We start from the raw sequence: 12325 nt of genomic DNA on the forward strand, positions 1-12325 counted from the left end.
GGTCTCTAGTCCTCTTATGGCTATGGTTTGTAGAGACAAGTCCTTGGGCTTGCTACAGAAAGAAAAAGAGAAGTCTGAAGAGGAGCACCCCAGATGGGAAGGGACCTACTCCAGGCAATACACCATGAGGGGGGTTCTTCAGAAACAGAAAACTCATCCCTGCCACAGAAGCAGAAGAAAACATACAGCAGGCTGCTGTGTACACTGACATTTTCTCTCTGTACAGTTAGTGGGACATGGTAAAGTATTTGTTACTGCTTTTGTAGGGAAATGGGTAGAAGAGGGCATGCCTCCTTTTCTTTCATGCTGCAGTAAGCTTGGATATGGGTTTCCTACAGGATCTGGTCACAGAGGTACGAGGCTGCCCATGCTCCTGTGCCTTCTGCCTCAAAACTGCCGTGAAGTCACGCAGAGTTTGAAAATAAGTTTAAAAAGAGAGAAGGAAAAAAAAAAAGGTTGAGGGTATATATATTTGCACTTGGAGGCCACTTTTCTGAGCCTTTGCTCTTGAGCTTTATTTTTACACTTTTCAGTGTGATTGAGCAATATTTTTCTCATTTTTAATTTATTGTTTTTATTGTTACTTATAGCTCAGGTTTCCAGGCTCCCTAGAATCAAACTGCAGAGGTGTACAGCAAACCCTGTTACAAGACTTGTGACAGAATCACCAGAATGTCAACATATGATTTGACATAACATTTCACATATTTTTTTCTGTGTTTCCAAAGTAGTTCATTCCAGGAAAAATTTCCACGTGGCCCAATATATCCTGCCATGAGAGTGCTCAGCATTTTGTTCCTTAAGTTGTGCTATGCTGGTGAGTATTACTGAAGAAGCTAGTCTGCAGAAGAAATTTTCCCAATGTGCAGGAAGGGAAAATTGCCATGTGTTTTTGTTGTGTTTATGATACAATGTGTACATCATGGAACACAGTCAAACTTTCATGTCACAGTTTGTTTCCAGGTTACTGACATTTTATAGGGGAATTACTGCATAGTTTTATGAAAACAAGGAACATATGCAAAACCCTTTAAAATGTGTAAGAGAAGAAAACAGATACAGCTTCTTTCTCACACTGCATGCATGCTACTTCCCATGCACTTCAAGGATGATAGAAATTTCAGCAAAGTCTTTACTGTTCAAGGCTCATAAAACCTACATATGCTGCACATGTTTCTGAATCAAGTTTTTGCATGTAGTGTAATCTGAAAATTTAATGCTGAAAATAATTATTCTCTGTGCTTTCCACTTGTTGTGCTTTGACTTAATCTGCAATGAGGAGCCTCCAAACATTCTGATTTCTGTGAAACATCTGATGATTACACACTCTGTTAGCTCGATAATTGTGCTGGTAAACTCACTTTGGAGCCTTGGTCTGGAGACCACGTAAGCTTAGTAACTGCAAAAGGTGGGTGCTGTGCCACCCCCCACACCCTCCCACATGTGTCAGCCATCAGGGCAGCAGCTCCAGGGTATCAGGGAGATTCATGCCTTGACAGTGATGCCCCCAGCTCTGCCCTGGGAAAGAAACTTCACTCTGTGGTCTGAAAAATGACTTGTGCCCTGGTAACCCTGCCTGCTCCGCTCCACAGAGCAGCTCTGCCTGCCTGGGGACAGCTTCTTCCGCTGAGGCCAAAGCAGCTCATCCAGAAAATTATAGAAAGCATCTGCCCACTATCAGCTTTTCCTTCCTCCTCCTCTTGTATTGCACTTGTTATGCTGGGTCTCAAGTCCTGGCACAAATGTAGAGATGCTCAGTGCAGCCTGAGCATATTCATCAGTGTGAGTATTGCAGTATCTGTCAACATTTCCTCCACAATACTTGAGAGCACTTTGAAAACAGTGCTGGCTGCCTCTCAAAAATCCTAGTGAAACATGGTTTTCACTCAGCTCTGTGCTCCAAGGTCATATACTTTTTGGGCACGTGATTCCAGCAAGCCTCATCATCTGTGGTCCCAGTCCAGAAACACTTTAAGTGCAGATAACCTCATCTAAGCACAACTATAGATCTTAATATGGATGCACAACATGTGTTTTCTGCACAGGTTCACAACCCTCCCTTTTTGAGGGCTTTTCAAAATCTCATTCTTTCATCCAGTTTATGTGCAGCCACACAAACAGCTGAATCAGCTCTCCTGAAAGGAACTTCTGAGAAAGGGCGGGAGTGAGTATTGTGGTGATGGGGGATTCAAAGGCAGGTTTTTTTCACCTTTTTTTGCTACCAAGGGACATGTAACCTCAACTTCTACGAGGTTATTAGATTCACCCCCTTCACCACTGAGAGTCCCCTGCACAAATCCCAAAAGTATTTTAGGTAGCTCTGGGAGTGAGTCACGAAGACTTGTATTTTAACCTTCTAAGTGATGTATGTTATGCAATCTGGGACAGAAAGGGCAAATCACGATTCAAACAAAAAGGAAATGCATACATTTCCCTGTCCTGTCAACAATTTCCACCCAGCCCAGTCACCTCGAACTATGGGTACTGGTGAACTGAGTTTATTCTGGGCTCTGACCCAGATCTGCCCTGTGGCTGAGATACACCTCTCCCTTTTTCCTTGTTCCTTCCAAGTAATGACTACAGCAACTACAGGCAAACTAACAGAAAGCTACAGAGTGAGAGATATCTGCTTATGTATTTTTCATGAGAGGCAATAATAAATGCAAACATATACATCTAGCATGTTAGGCCCAGAGACCCAGGCCACCAGGACTAGCATTCCACAAAGCAATCGGCTTGCCTTGCCCCCTGCCACATTCCTGCATGCAAAATACCAGGCTTTGGAAAAGGATATACTGGGGGCAAAGCCTCACACTGGCACCAAGCACTCTGGTTGCCCAGCTCACACACGCATACAAAGGCCAGTTCCAGCTAGGTGTGGGTCAGAGACCACGTGTAAGTTGGCTGCCCTGGGAACAGACATGGGCTAGACTGGCTCCAGCTTTAGCCTCCTATGATGTACAAGAAATTTTTCCTGCGTTGCTCTTGTTCAGTGGAATTCATGTGCGGAGCCAAAGATTGCTCCACAACCACCTCAGAAAACTGTGATTCATCAGATGGCATTTGAAAGGGGCCATCCCAGTGCCTGTCCCCTAAAAAACCCCCAGCTATGCCAGCAAAACTCTCTGGTGGCAGTGCTTTTACAGGTGGAATCCCATTCAGGTGGGTGTTCCTAGCAGACACTTGTACACTTACATTGTCTCTTCAGTGTATTACTACAAACACTTTTAATTTAGTCATCTAGAACAGGATTTCAGTACTACAGAAAAAAATTGGTTTCCATGTTATTTCTGGAAGCTTATATAATTTTTCCACTTTCTCCTTTCCTCTGGGCACCACCTCCCCTTTGCATAATTTCATTAAGATGTATAAACTCTCCAAGATATATATCAGGGGAAGGAGAGTAAAAGCAGCAGTCACAGAAAAAACACCGAAATACCACTTTCCATCCAAGTTACACAAAAAAAATTGCAAAATCCCTTGGCACCAAGAGCATAGGGAATCAGAGCCACCTACCAGCAACTGAAGGTGGGGTTCCTGTGTGTGCAGTCAGGGCTGTGCCAGCAACATTAGGAAAGGTATTTTTACAAACATTTGAAGTAGAGAGTCTCAAGACCTCTTGCTGACATCCATGACACTGCTGGTCAGACCAGCCAACTTAAAGGCAGCACTGCAACACCACCCTCCACTGTGATCATACCCTGCCTTTGCATATATGTTTAACTCAAGTGAAAAGGTCAGAGACCTCCATGTATTTTTTTAAAATACAGAAACCCAATTAACTTGCTGTTAAATGTGGGACAGGGTCATCTAAGACATCAACTGTAGGATGTGTTTTGAATCAAAGCTTCACATCTTTTTCACCTGAGGATCTGAGTCAGGATAGGGAAAGAGAAAATTAAAGTTGTTTATGAAGCCCTATAGCCCTGTAAGGCCCAATTCCTTCAGCAAATTAAAGAAATTTGTAGGCTGACCACAACAACCAAAGTAATGTCCCATCTGCCCAGGATCCATCCAGCCTCATGAGGGCTGTGCCAGAGCACCCATGTCTCCATGAACCTTCACCAGTTCCTTCCTGGAAGAAGACACAAAAGCCCTTCATTTAAAGCCACTTCCCAAATGCTCTAAGTCACAAGGAAAGCAAAGCTATATATCAGCAAGCATGGATATGGCATTGTCAATTCTAACCCTTGGATTAAATCAATACTCTCACCATTCATGGGAAATGAAAATGAATTGATGGTGTTGGATCTTTTCCCAGCAGGCTAGTGTCCGCTGCTCAGTGCCACTGGAATGAATATCACCGTCTGGCTCTCCTCTTGAGGCTTCAGCAAAATACACAGAGCAGACAAAAGGAGTGACCTGCTTCCTCAGCCATATGTCTGCTCCCTGCCCAATTCTGGATCCAGGCGCCAGGGCAGGGCTGACCAGCCAGGCACTCACTGCTATTTCCTTGGCTGAACCAGATCAGCAAATACAGAGACAACATAAAGCTTGGAAACTTTTTTTCAGCCAGGAGCATGTTTCTTTGTCTGTAACTCATGTCTCTGTAAACATTTATCCCCAAATGGCATCTGAAGATCCTCATTTGGTGTATGTATTTTCTTTTGGCATGCCTGGGACAGTGAAAATCAATAAAGGCAGTTTCACTTGCAGGAGTTTGAAGCCATGGTGTTCGCCCAATAAACATCTCATACATACAGTCCTTCATTGCTAAAGAGAACTGCACTGAAGTAAAAATATTGCAGGCACTTCTCCTGATCTTAGAGCTTGTAAAAGGATATTCTCACACAAGCTGAAGGGCTGGATTGTGCAACTTTTGCAGTACTGAGCGCTTACCTGAGCACAACCAGCCCATTGAAAAGGTCTGGCACAGAATTGTTCCCCACAAGTTTGTGGTTTCAATAAAACAGCAAATTAGTTAATGAAGGATAGCAGCATCTCCAAAATGGCCCTGAATTTTAGAGGGTGCTTTTTTTTTTGATGAAGTTAGCATAAAGGCACAGTAAAATCTTTTCAGGAAGAAAATGGTCTCCACATACTGATAGGGTGCTGCAGTAGAATCCTTCAGATGAATGGAGGTTTTGCACTAGATTTTATTAGGGAGGAAAGATTTACGCAGAATTTTTCCTGTTCCAAACTGGCAGCAAAAAAGAAGGAAGTGTTTACCTGAGTGATTAATTTCAGCAGCTCCAGGACAGTGTGTAGTTTCTTCCAGGGAAATAATTTGGATTCAGAAATGTGTAAAAGACCACTCCAAATGGAGTGAGCAGTTTTCAAAAGAAGCATCTGGAAAAAACAAGTTTTTAATCATTTTGAATGTGAAGCCAAAAGAATTCAGAACAAACATTTTGGTAACAGAAAAACATTCTTTAAGGGGGATTAGGGCAGGAGCAGTTCATCTCTACCCCAGCTAGTGATCAAGCTCTGAGCAACAACCAGGTTTTTTAGAGGATTATTTCACTGGAGCTCATTTAACCATACTCTTTTTAACAACAGAGCTTCAGGAGGTGAGCGGTGAAGAGGCAGAACAGCCCTGTGAACAGTCAGCACATTGAACTGCAGGATTTCTTTGCTTTTTGTGATGCATTAGGACCCATTCCAAACTCCTCATAATCATCGCATTAATCTCCCAAGCTGTGCCTCACTTCGACTCTGCAATACTAGAAGCAGGAAATTTCCACCACCTCGGCCTTTGACAGCCACTTAGTGACTGTTTTTGTGTGAGACCTCATAGAAGGAAACAAACCTGCATTTCCAAATGTGGTGACTGCTCCAGGAGACAGCAAGGGTCTTGCTCTATGTACTCAGTCTGAAAAAAAGCTTTGCATTTATAAGTCAGCTCCAAAGAGCTCCAAAACGCTTGGCTTGCCCTGCCCCAAAATCAGCACATCCCCCAGCAACTCCTAGCATGCAGAGGAAGTGGAAGAGCCCCATCAGGGTCCTCCTTTGGACAGTGCTTTGGAGAGACACAAAATCAGCAAAAGCCAAGCACCGGACATCCATCCCTTCCTCTCCTCCATGTGTCAGACCAGAGGTACATGCCTGTCTTTAGCACAAATCAGGGAGGATGGTGGTATCTGGCAGTCCCTTCTCCCCCTGTGTGAGCAGGAGTGGGACTCAAGTATCCTCTGCCAGCAGTGCCTGAAGCCCCATCCTTCTCTTCTGCACAAGGGCTGTACAAGGAGCCACAAGGCTGTACAAGCTCAGACCACTCAGGAACTAGCAAACGACGGGGCATCCTGCACATGGCAGGAAGGAGAGGGGTCGCTGCCAGTGAGAAGCCCCTAAAGAGGTCAAAGATGAGTGGCTGGGGCACATACCATGATTTGGGTCTGTTTGTGTGACACAATCAAAGAAATATCTATCAAAGGCTGTAGCTTACACCAGGGAGTAATGCCTTTCCCCTTTGAGCAGATGGTGCCTCTGTGCCCAGACAACAATGCAGGTCTGCCTGGAAAAACGAAGTGGGCATGTGCTCTGAAGGATAGATAAAAACAAGGCAGAGAAGGACAGAGAATTTGGTTTTTCTGTCACAGAAGGTTATCCCAAGCAGTCTGTAATAAAGGTGCCATGATGGAGGAAGTGAAGCCATGCCCAAGGCTAGCAGCCATGCTGTGTGCTCTGGGGCGTCAGCAGGTGCTGTGGTTGTGGTGCCTCCTGAGGGGAGGAGGGAGGCTTGCACAGCACATAGCGGCCGTTTGCTCTCCACCAGGGCATTTTGTGGGAGAACATTCCTTCTTCACGGCAGCCAAAGGAGGTGCTGCAGATCATAGGAAAATCAGGACAAAAGCCAGGGCCATACCACAGGAGAGGTAGTTTCCTTGTATTTGCTAATTCTCCCTGAACTTCTCTCCCATGAACTTCCTTTGCATCCTCTTCAGATTATGAAAACTAACAGCATCCCCAATATCCTGTAGCAAGGAGTTTCACAGCTGCAAACTTCCTAAACTGCACCACACCAAAATACTTTTGGACTGAAACGAGTGTTTAGAGTTGTTTTTCTCCTGCAAAATTGTCCTTCACAGCTACTGACGGGAACAGAGCCAGCCCTGCAGGCAGTGACTTCTTTACCCCAAGTCCTTGTAAACCTGCCCACCCCACTGCACATCCCAGCATGGGGAACCCCTCCTGGGCTCCTGCTCCACCTTCATAGACTGAGGAGCAGCAGCTCACACTGAGGCCCATTAGCTGTTAAGCACTAGAAATGCTGTGGCCAGCAAGATAACAAGTGGAGAATCAGCATCTACACACCTTTTTCCACATCACATAGAACCGGTATAGTTTTATAATATCCAGTGCCTAGTCCAGTTTGCATCTGTCTATTCATCCTTTAAGCTTCTTTGAACTCAAGTCTTGCACAGAGCTAATCACCCCACCAACACTGTGCTAATAATAGCAGCAGCCATTCAGTCTGTCAGGAGCATTGATTGCCACATAACAAAACCACAGTGATACTAGATCTCTAAGGTCTCCTCCATGCCAGCCCTTTCTCAGTCTGGTGAGGAGAGAGCAGCAGAACGTAAAGCTAAAATGCTCATTTTCAGACCCTCTGTGTCCCATCCAGGCTGTTCACCAGTGTTTCACAACCCATGCTGTCTGCTGCTGAGCTCCTCTGGGGGACTCAACAACTAGAGGCCCTGTAAAAAATGTTAAAAGCATTTAATTAAACAAATATATTTAGAGTTAAACATGTTGCTAGGGATGATCAGTGCAAGAACAAACATAAACAAAGCTCCAGAGGCACAAGGACCTTTACCTGGGACAGTAACCCTGACTGCCTTCCTCTGAAGATATGCTTACCTTGTGCAGCGCGTGTAATTCTTCTGTGGGGCAACTCCTAGAGAGACACCCTGGCTAGGAACATAACTGCTGTGCTGGGATAGGGGTGGCCAAGATTCTCTTGATTTCCTGATGGGGAGGAGAAAGTCAGGGTTCAAACTATGGTGCAGCACTGCTATCTATATGATCATTTTACAGTCGTTTAATTACTTCAGAAAAAATACTTAATTAAGGCCTCTTCTGTAGAGTTCTAGTTCAAAATTGCAGCCTGTCAGCTTTACTGGTCCTAAACTGAAAGAAGAGAAGGTCCCCGTGAGAGGACATGCTAAGGCTCCTTTGTGCAGTGCCTGTGTGGACTCCTGGAGCTGACCTCTGTCTTGCAGAGATGGCACTAGATCACTGGGATTTCAGATCACCAGCACCTGGGGTAAACACCCATGCTCTGGGTGAAGGCTGAAATTTGTGGTGAGAGGGACATGTCCTCAGCCATAAACAGCTCTGAAGGTCTGAGGAATATTCCCAAGTACTCAGTGAATTATTCAACCACACTAGTGCTGACTTGCAGGGACAGCGCTTCCACACACAATTTTAAAGCCAATTTACTTAACAAGATTTTAATATAAAGACAGCTAGAAACCTATTTCATTCTCCTGGGTCAGATCATGGTGGCATTTTCTTAGGTCTCAAATACACAAAGCAGTATTGACAGTGATCAATTTACAATCCAGCTGGTCTTTCCCTTTTGTTAAACACGTTTCACAATTTCAATAGGTTAAAACCCGAGGCCCTGAAAGGCATTCGGTTTCCAGCTCTGTCAGCTGGAAACAGCCCTACAGACTGGGTACATACTCAAGAGTCTCCACTTGCCTGGCATTTTACATCCACAACACATCCTTGCAGCAGTGCAGAAGCCCAGAATAAAACTCTCAGGATAGCTAAGAGACTGGAGGGCTTGGAGACCAATTGCCAAACTTGGTAAACTGAAAGGATTGAGAAGAGAGTAACAAGAGTTACGGGGATAATAAACACACCCAAACAACACGTGGTGAAAGGCTGAAGGAAGGGGTTTAACCCAAGGCAGAGAAAAAAATGAAAGGGGTGGAGAAGCAGCACTCACTGCAGAAGGCGGCTGTGACAATCATCAGGTGTTCTCTGCATCCTCTGTGAACAGGGTAAAAAACACACAACCCAATTTACAACAAAGATAGGGAAGGCTCTTAGGACACAGAACTACAGGAGCCATGAGGATGCCTATGGAAATTACAACTTAAGGACGTTATGGAAACCCTTTCCTTGGAGGGCTGCAGGAAAAATATGGTTTCATCAGGATGTGTGAGAGTTGAAAGTGGGCAGGACCCCACTAGCCCCAGCATTTTCAGGCAGCTAGAAGGGAACTTCAAGCCTCCCTGTGCTGGCTGATACTCACTTGGGTATCACCTGCCAGCCAGAGGAGGGAGAATCCCTTCACAAGGGGAAGCTGCAGTTCCAAGATTAGACTCCAGCCCTCAACAGTGCCCAGGCTTTCCCTGCAGAGCACTGTCAGGCATGCAGCCAGAGCAGGGGTGCAGTTCCAGGTATGGCTGTGCTGGGATAAGTGTTAATAGTTCTGCAGGGATGAGCTATCATGGACACTTGCACAGGAGCAAGAGGGGAAGGAGAGCATGTAAGCAGCAGCTGCACAGGCACCCTAAGGCCCTCTCTGAGAAGCAAAGGGGACAAAAGTAAAGAAAAAAAAAAGAAAAGGAAAAGCCGAGTTCAAAAGGCCAAGGTTCAAACCTGAAGGTTTGAACTTGGCTCTAGCCAGAAGCACACGTAACTTACACTCCAGATTTTACACTATCGTCCTAAAACTTCTGAAATTTCTACCTCCCCTCAGGTCCATTTATTACCTTTTTTTTCTCTGATTCTGCATTTCCTCCTATTATCACAATCCCCACCTTTCAGACACATGACATGGCAATAGGTTTCATTCAACAGTATTACCTTTATTTTGTGGTCCAGGACACACTCTTGTATGGCATCTCCCACAGATGATGCCTCAGGAGGAGCGAGATAATTCTGGTTTCCTCAGCAGAGGGGAGCCTCCAGCCTCCGTGAGGTGCTGGCATAGCTGCCAGACCTTCTCCCACCCCAGCTTTGCCAGGACAGCTCCAGCAACACCCTCTGGGGTAAGCCAGCCTGCCCCAGGCCCGCAACATTGGGTCCAGAGATGATGCAGGATGGTGTCAGGGAAAAGGGTCTTAAAATCCATTTTTACAAACCATGTAAAGCAGCAAAACTACCCAGAACTGGTTAGCTAACAGCAACATTTCATGCATTTATTACTAATGGTCTACACAACCCAGTCCCAACTTGAGATTTTATTGTTTATGGGCACAACATGTTCATTTTATGGGAACAGACCTGCTCTGTGCTGGGAGACTTCCTGCAAGCAACTGTGGTGTTAATTTAGAAGATGGCATTCTTCCCAAACAGTCATTATTAAACCAATAACCCTACATTACCTCCAGCATCAAGGGGCAATGTGCTGTTGGAGGCAAGACAGAACAAAGGTCCTAGCGATAGTAATTGCAAAAGGGCTTAGGGGCTGTTCTCTTCAGGGAACAGAGGGAGATGCAGCCTGGCCCAACTCCAGAGTGTGTGGTTTTAAAGATCCTCACTTAAGTTGTATTGTGTTGATGTGCAGCGTTAAAGAGCTGGCACTTCTGCACCCATGCCTGGCTGAGTTACAGATGCTGAACTATTTTCAGCATCTCTGCCAGAAATGACATCTCTCATGACTTTTATCATGGAATGGGTGCGTGTTTGTAATCAGCTTGGAAAATCTGTTTCTGAGCTTAATTCTAAAGCTACATCTTTGCTAACAGAAACAACTGTACTCGGTAACACAGGCTACCCGCCCTTCAGAAGCATGGGGAATGATTTGCTGTCCTGGAAAATTGGTCACAGCATAAGCCCAGTGGGTTTTGCAACCTCACTGTTTGATGCCTTTGGTTTAAGTGCTGAACACACTGTACAAGCACAAATAGGCAGCCTGAACTGGGAAGTCTTCTACAGTGCTAAAATGCCAACCATTTGGATAACCCTGTACTCTAATCAGTAGTTCGTGCAGTAATTTTATCAATTCACAGTGGGAGGCAAGAGGTTAATGCCAAGGTCAAAAACACTACAGAGTTCATCTCAATTCTTTCAGTTCTGGCAATCTTAAGGATCAACTTGCATGTTCCTACAGCAAACTTGCTCAAGAAACATCTTATTTAAATGCCTTTGCAAAGTGTCTTTGTGAACAAACCAACCATATAGGCTTTGCAAGGGCAAGGATGTCAGCCACCAGCCTAAGATGGGGCAGAGCAGTCATAAATGCATTGCACACTGGTTGCAGATAGCCTTGCCATCACTGGGGAATGCAACTGTTTACAGATACAGTGCAACCAAACTGATGCAAGCTGTTCCTCGGGGCTTTTTTCAAAGGAATCCCAAAATTTGGTCCTCCCAAGGTGCTTGGAATGCAACATATCCATATAGCAGTCTATCTCGGTCTGAACTTCTGCAAGCAAATGGGTTAATACATTTCCAATCATTTGGTTTGGCCTGAACAGAGTATCAGCAGTTTTTGTCTAGCTGTGTTTCTTCAACGGGAAGATCATTAAGTAAACAGTTTGCCTAGAGAGGCTGGAATTTCCATCACTGTCCAACCCATTCCTACATCTTGCCAAACATCTGGCAGGAATGAGTTAGGGAACCTTACTTTTCCATGAGGCAGGGTGGCAGGCTTAAACACATCTTGAGGTATCTTCTAGTCCTGCCTCTGATAGTTTGCTGTCTAAATCAAACTGTCCTGGGATCACACATTAGAAACGCATTGATAGGGCTCTGCCATGCAGCTAATGACAAGACTGCCTAAGCCCCTTGAATCTTTCTACATGACATAATTTCTGCATGACTTGTGTATTTCACAAAGAATCCACAGCTTACAGACAGGAAATTGAATTTTTTTAAATATCCTTTACCCCAGGTGAGAAGGCTGTACCAAACCCAAAAACAGATCTCAAGTCACCAGGCTTAGCCTCCCTCCTTGCTTTGGACTGAAGAGCAGTGCCCCACTCCACGATATCTTCGAGGCCAGTTGTTGCACAGACAACGATCCCATCACAGACAGCTGCCCAGATAAGAGACCCTCAGCCCACTGCCACTGTGCCCTATGGCTCTGCCAGCAACACTGGGATCCCTCAGCAAATTGGAGGGTTTTGTTCTCATCTTTAGCACCCTCATGGGTTCCCAACCCAAAGACCCAACAGAAGCCTCGTTTTTCATGTTCACAACAAGCTGCAGAAGAGTTATACTTGGGACTGTGAGGTTTCCTGCCCAACTCCCAGTCTTAAGAATCGAGAAGTCTGAAAGCCAAAACCTGTTCCTGCAAGCAATGAGAATGACAGTCAACATCACAGCTGTAGGAGCACCTCGTTTGTTTAACTTGACTTCAAGTGCAGGAATCACAGTCTAGCCCACTGCCTTCACATAACCATACACCACCAATTGCTGT

Source organism: Pseudopipra pipra, chromosome 9 (assembly GCF_036250125.1).
Source record: "Pseudopipra pipra isolate bDixPip1 chromosome 9, bDixPip1.hap1, whole genome shotgun sequence".
Classification (NCBI taxonomy): domain Eukaryota; kingdom Metazoa; phylum Chordata; class Aves; order Passeriformes; family Pipridae; genus Pseudopipra; species Pseudopipra pipra.